The sequence below is a fragment of the Lotus japonicus genome, chromosome 5 (assembly GCF_012489685.1).
Source record: "Lotus japonicus ecotype B-129 chromosome 5, LjGifu_v1.2".
Classification (NCBI taxonomy): Eukaryota; Viridiplantae; Streptophyta; class Magnoliopsida; order Fabales; family Fabaceae; genus Lotus; species Lotus japonicus.
The window spans coordinates 21,231,150-21,238,838 of record NC_080045.1 but is presented as its reverse complement, the minus strand read 5'-3'; positions in this window follow the sequence as shown (position 1 = coordinate 21,238,838).

Genomic DNA, 7,689 nt, shown 5'->3' with positions numbered 1-7,689 from the left:
GAGGTGAAGAGAGACCTGAGGGAATTTCTTGCCTTCGTGGAGGAGGTGCAAGAACTCAGCCGGCTTGAACTCAAGCTGCTGGAAGAAAAAGAGAGTTTGGAAGAGAAGCTCAATACCGCAGAAGAGATTCTGGAGAGGGATGAGCTAAAGGACAGACTCAACAACATCCAGCATGCACTGGAGCGTCTGGAGAAGGATAGGTCAGAGCAGCGCCAGGAGTGCAGAAGAATGAGGAGGGATCCTCCATTCTAGACTTTAGGGAAAGAATGTATGATGTAAACATAAAGATATGATGAATAAAAAGATTTTTGCAAACATATGTGACACAAATATATATAGATATGCATAGATAATCACAAACGAACAAAGTAGAAAAAGTAAATAAAAAGAAACAGAGTTTAACAAAAATAAAACAACGTTAAAGAAAACGAAAAACGAGGAGATCCTAAAACTAAGGTTTATCAGTTCGCCGCAGAAGTTCCATCATCATGTGCTTCATTTCAATTAGCATGGATTCATGAATGTCAAGACGCTGTTCCATGATGTCGAGTATGGATGAGCTTGACTGAGCAGAACCGGAAGGAACATTCTGAGCAGCTTGAGGATCTGGAATGGAAGCAGAAGCAGCAGGAGTAAACACTACTGGTGCAAGTGCTTGGCATCTAAGGGCTTCAGCCTCAGTCTCAAGTCGTTCTGCCTCTAATCGGGCTTGTTCAGCTTGAGCTGCTGCTTGACGTGCAGCTTCTTCTGCTTGAGCTTTCTTTCTCTTGGCTTCTTCAATAGCTTCAAGAAGCTTATGTCTCTGTTCTTGTTCATGAAGAGCCACCCTTCGAGCAAACCTTTTCTTTGCAGCCTCAATGCTCTGACTTCCCTCTGCATGCAGGAGCTGCATCATAATTGGAACTTGAGCCACTAGCCAAGTGCCCAGATTGTTCCACTCATCAGCCACACGTTCAGCATTCTCACTGAGGTCAGTCTGACCGTGCACATTGCGTAGCATCAAAGAAGCTTCATGATAGAAAGTATTGATGCACTCAGAGAGAGATGTGGGTCGGAGGTGAGTGTAAGGAATTATGGAGAGGTTGGTTTCAGGAGAGGCTGGGTGATTGCTGCTGTGAGCTTCAGAGGCACCTTGTGGAGAGCCAATGTTAAACGTTTGAGCATTGGGTTCAGAGGTTCCAAGGTGAGGGTCTGAAGTTTCAACCAGAGGATGGGGTGATCTAACCGAGGATTGGTTAGACACTGATTGTTCGGGTTCAGGTTCTGGTTGAATAGGCTCTTGTTGGTCTGGGGCAGGGTGAGCTTGTTGAGCCAAAGGGTCTGCCTCTTGTAAAGGATTGGCCAAGATAGGTTCATCTGGGTCAACTAGACGTTCAGGTCTAGGGCCAGGATATCTCCTAGGGCTTGGACAAGTGAGGTAATACTCTTCTAAGGTAGACACCTTTTCTTTTCTGACCTCCATGAATTTTCTAATGGATTCAGAGTTATTGGAGGGAGAAGAATCAGCAACATTGGTTGGGAAGGATACAGGTGTAAAGGTTGTGGAAGAGTCTGTATCCGTGGGTTTGAGAGCCAGACGTTCTGATGCTCTTGGGACATAGTGATCAGAGGTTCTGGGTTCAGGTTCTGTGTGGGTAGGCTCTGGTTGTGCATGAATGATGGGTTCAGAAGATAATGGGTTGTACTGAATGGTAATGGGAGAGGTAGGTTCTTCTAACCTAGAGGGTTGGTTCTGAAGCAAATTCCAGAGAGGTGCTTCAGTAGGGGAAGGTTGAAAGAATGAAGATCTTGGGGAATGTGGTGGAGAGGTGGTTTGAGCAGCTGGTTGGGATTCAGGAATAGGAGTGAGGGGATTTGAGGAGTGTTTGAGCATGGCAGATATAGGGAGTGCATCAAATAAATTCAAATCATCATCAGAAGCAAGTGCAGTCTTACTTGAATGTGCTGATGATCTAGTCACTCTGGCAGGAGGCTCAGTCCTTCTGAGCACTTCAGCAGCTGGTTCCACCCGAGTTGGCTTCACCACGATTCTGACCTGCTTCTTCTTCTTCTTAGGAGGACCATCCTCATTATCACTATCATCACCATCATCAGGCTTTCTCTTCTTCTTTTTGACCAGAGGGACATCTGATTCCTCAGAAGATTCTTCTAGGATCATCTTCCTCTGAGCTTTCTTCTTGGGAGGAGAAGGAAACTCTGGAGCTGGCGGCAGTCGGCTGAAGAAATCATCGAGATCAATTTCGAATCCTTGAGCCCTTAGGTCTTCAACATAGCACCTAATGGCGTCAGGATTGTCTGCCTGTGTCCACAGAGGGTAGTCATTCAGAGGCATCTTTCTACTTCTGATTTCAGAGGATGTGTCTTCACGAGCAGGGGCGATTTTCTTCTGGACCAAACCCATCTTCTTCAGAGAATTTGCAGTGAAGACATCACTGACGATGGTGGTCAGATCCTCTACACCTCCAGCGTTGACCAGATCTTGTACCAGGTTGCTTTCAATGAAAAAGTCTGAGAGCAGTCTCCCAAAGGGGATATACTTGATTGCTGACTTGATGGAGGCAGTGGTACGAGACTTCCGGATACATTCCTTCAAGTAGGAGAACAGGAAGTAGGGAAGGCAGATCTTCTTCTGGTCTTGGATGAAGAACAACATCACCTTCTGGTTGAAGTTGATGTAGTCTGGAGAACTGCCCTTTGGTCTCTGGTTTATGCAGTGGAGCAAAATTTTGTGCCAGATCCTGAGCTTGGGATGAAGGTCCATCACCTTGTAATTCGTCTTGCCCGGTTTGTAATTGGTGTACAGGGCCTCGTTGATTGTATTCTTGGTGCTGGGTTTCAGCTTCGATTCCGTGAGTTGGAAACGATACCCAAAAGCAGTGTCTGCACCCAGCAAATTCACGAAAGACTTCTCTGTGATGATGATCTTTCTTCCAAGAATATGAGATACCACCTGAGTATCATCGCAGTCGGCGTGCTTCCAGAATTCCTTGACCAGTCTATCATACACCGGTCCTCGAAGTCTGTTGAAGTAATTTCCCCAACCTTGAACTTGGACTTCAGGACGAAGATCATACCCATTTGTAGCCAGGTTGTCGAGGTCGAATCTCCATTCTGCCAGGACTTGAAGTTCCTCAGGAGCAAATACGCAGCGAACGGCACAGCCCCGTTCTGCAATTGGAACAATCTGCTCTTGAGCTTGACCTTGATCTTGTGTCGGATTCTCAGGGCCCCTTTGACCCGTTGCTAGACCAACTACCATGTGAGGGAACTGGGGTGCATCTGCAGTAGATCTTCTGGTTTGACTCACCATTTTTGAAGCGGTTGAAGGTTTGAGGTAGAAGATGAAGGTTGAAAGATGAAGAGAGATCGAGAGAGAAATCGAGGATAAGCGGTTTTTGAAAAGCAGAGAGAGCGAGAGTAAAAACCGGAAGTGAAAGAGATCGTGTGTGTATAGTGGGTTTTGACAAATAACCGTTGTTGATTCAAAAAGCAATTTAAGATCAACGGTTGAAAATTAAAGATAGATAGTAACAGTAAATACACAAATCACACACAGGAGAGAAGCACATCTACACGCAATCATAACAGACTGTCACACGGGCACAAGGAACTATGCATCAGAAATACTGACACACGTGTTGCTGTCTCAGCTTCAGAGTCAGTACCAGTGGGTACACACACTCTGATTGAGTTACCTTCTGGACTAGACATCTTCTGATCAAGAAGTATCATAGTCAGAGGTTCTGATCCATCTTCACTCTGGACAAAGGTCCATGTTTAGATTTTTCAGAATAAAATTAAATCTATCCTCTGCTAAGGGCTTTGTAAAGATATCTGCCCATTGATGGTCAGTATCAACAAACTTCAGAAGAAGTACGCCCTTCTGTACATAATCTCTAATAAAGTGATACTTTACCTCAATGTGCTTTGCCCTTGAATGCAGGATAGGATTCTTACTCAATGAGATTGCAGCAGTGTTATCACAATAGATTGGGATATTGCTCTCAAGGATCTGATAATCCTCCAGCTGATGTTTCATCCAGAGCATCTGAGTGCTGCATATTGCTGCTGAGATATATTCTGCCTCTGCAGTTGATAGTGCAATGGTTGATTGCCTCTTGCTTGCCCATGAGACTAGATTGCTTCCCAGAAATTGACAATTTCCGGAAGTACTTTTTCTCTCTGTTCTATCTCCAGCATAATCAGCATCACAGTAACCTGAAAGCTTATACTCTGATGTTTTCTTATACATCAAGCCAAGGTTAGTGGTGCCTTTCAGATACCTTAGGATCCTCTTAACAGCAGTTAAGTGGGTTTCCCTTGGATCTGATTGGAAACGAGCACATAAATGAACACTAAATAGTATGTCTGGCCTAGATGCAGTTAAGTATAGAAGTGAACCTATCATGCCACGATAGAGCTTCTGACATACTTTACCACTTTTATCTTCTTTTTCCAGAATGCATGTAGGATGCATTGGAGTCTTGGCCACTGTAGATTCCAGCATATTGAACTTCTTCAGAAGTTCTTTAGTGTACTTGCTCTGATGGATATATGTTCCTTCTGGTGTTTGATCAACTTGTATTCCCAGAAAGTACTTTAATTCTCCCATCATACTCATCTCAAATTCAGCCTGCATCATCTCAGAAAATTCTTTGCATAGGGATTGATTAGCAGAACCAAATATAATATCATCAACATAAATTTGCACAATTAAGATATCATCTTTATAAGTCTTGCAAAAAAGAGTTGTATCTACTTTACCCCTTACAAACTTATTCTCCAGAAGGAATGAGCTAAGTCTCTCATACCATGCTCTGGGAGCTTGCTTCAGACCGTAGAGTGATTTCTTCAATTTGAACACATGGTCTGGTTTCTTCTCATCTTCAAAACCTGGGGGTTGATGAACATAGACTTCCTCTGAGATATAACCATTTAGGAAGGCACTCTTTACGTCCATCTGATGTAGAACTATGTTGTGATTTACTGAGAAAGAGATCAACAGTCTGATTGCCTCCAGTCTTGCTACTGGAGCAAATGTTTCAGTGTAGTCTATTCCTTCCTGCTGGCTGTAGCCTTGAGCAACTAGCCTTGCCTTGTTTCTGACTACATCTCCTTTCTCATTCAGCTTGTTTCTGAATACCCATTTCGTTCCAATAACATGGACACTCTCAGGCTTCTTCACTAAGCTCCAAACATCGTTCTTGGAAAATTGATTCAATTCTTCTTCCATGGCCAGAATCCAATCCTTGTCCTGAAGAGCTTCATCTATGGACTTGGGTTCAATTAAGGACACCAATCCTTTCAGACTGAGCAAGGTCTCTTCAGAGGGTCTGAAGGCAGATCTGGTTCTGACTGGTTCGTCTTTGTTGCCCAAAATCAATTCCCTAGGGTGAGCTGCAGTGATTCTGCTCTTCTTCAGAGTTTGTGAGTTAGAGGGACCAGCTTCTTCCTCTGGTTCATCTTCCTCTGGCTCAGCTTCCTCTGGAGCTTTGCCTTTGTCAGAAACATTAATGCTTAAATCTGCAAACTTTTCAACTAGCTTTGACTGGTCAGAGTCAAGCTTATCGTCAAATCTAACATGAATAGATTCTTCAATAGTCTTAGCATCAGTATTATAAAATCTAAAACCTTTAGATCTCTCAGAATAACCGAGTAATAGACACTTAGAAGACTTAGCATCAAATTTATGCAATCTATCCTTAGTATTGAGAACATAACAAACACAGCCAAAAGGATGAAAATAAGAAATGTTGGGTTTTATGTTCTTCCACAATTCATAAGGAGTCTTATTCAGAATTGGTCTCACAGAGATTCTGTTCTGAATGTAACATGCTGTATTTACTGCCTCTGCCCAAAAGTGCTTAGCCATGCCAGTTTCTTGGAGCATGGTTCTAGCCATCTCCTGAAGAGTTCTGTTCTTCCTCTCAACAACACCGTTTTGTTGAGGAGTTCTGGGACAAGAGAAATCATGTGCAATTCCATAGGAATCAAACAGACTCTCAAACTTGTCATTCTCAAACTCTCCACCATGGTCACTTCTGACACGCACAATCCTACAAGCCTTCTCGTTTTGCACTTGAGCAATGAAGGTAGAGAACACAGCATGAGACTCATCCTTGCGGGTTAAAAACTTTACCCATGTCCAGCGGCTATAGTCATCAACGATAACCATCCCATATCTCTTGCCACCTATAGACTCAGTTTTCACTGGTCCAAAAAGGTCGATATGCAGAAGTTCTAACGGCCTTGAGGTTGAGACAACATTCTTTGACTTGAAAGGGACTTTTGTGAATTTGCCTTTCTAACATGCTTCACAAAGAGCGTCTGAAGAGAACTTCAGATTGGGTAAGCCCCTGACAAGGTTTAGCTTGCTCAGCTGAGAAATCTTTCTCATACTGGCATGCCCTAACCGTCTATGCCATACCCACTGCTCTTCATTAACAGACAGAAGGCACTTCACATTCTGAGCCTCCAACTCAGATAATCTGATCTTATAAATGTTGTTCTTCCTCTTGCTGTTAAACAGAACAGAGCCATCGATTTGACTTACAGCCCGGCAGGACTTTTGATTGAATATAACATCATAACCCTTGTCAGCTAATTGACTTATAGACAATAAGTTATGTGTTAAGCCGTCTACCAATAACACATTATCAATGCATGGACTACTATCTACACAAATAGTACCAGTACCAACAATTTTACCCTTTTCATTTCCTCCAAAGCCAACTTCGCCTCCAGGCTTAAGTTTCAGCTCTCGGAACATACGCCTTTCTCCCGTCATGTGACGCGAGCATCCACTGTCCAGATACCATGATTGGTGTTTCAGTGGAGCTATCAAGGATATCTGCAACATAGATAATCTTGTCCTTAGGTACCCACTTTCTGGGTCCTTTCTTGTTAGTTACCCCAGAGGTTCTGATCACCTTGGGTGTCTCAACATGATATTTTAAAGGAATATTTGCATGATATTTAGTCATAGAGAAGGATCCCTTTTTAAGAGGGTGTTTAGCAACTTTAGCAGGTACAGGATCAGGCAATATGGTACCAGAGGGAACAAAGCATTCATACAAGGATTTAGCTTTAGACACAGAGGGCTCATTTCTAATTGGTTTAGAATAGCCAATGCCATGCATTCCATTTCTGCTTACGCCATAGATCATTGAAGCCATTAAGCTTCTATCCACGCTTTTAGCTAGGAATCTTTGAAAAGACTTTTCATACTTAGATTCATTTCTACAATCAGAGGCATCACAGGCAACAATTTCTTCTAACTTAGCAATCTGGTTCTTAAGCACAGAGTTAGAATTGATCAAGGCATGATTATCATTTTTCAAATCAGAAATAATTTTCTCATGTTCAGAAGGAGTCTTGGAAACAGCAGATAAGTTCTTTTTCAGCTTCTTATGCTTAGACAATAAGGAGTTATACTTATCCATAATATCAGACAATGCATGTTTCAGTTCAGAGGTAGAGAAAGAAGCGAATACCTCATTTTCATCGTCTGAGTTAGGATTTCCTTCTGATTCTGAGTCAGAGTCAACAACTCTCTTTGACTCTGCTTCCTTGTCTTTGACAATAGCCATGAGTCCTTGGACTTCACCATCAGAGTCAACATCCTCTGACTCTGATTCATCAAATGTCACCATCAGACTCTTCTTCATCTTGAAGTGCTTCTTTGGCTTC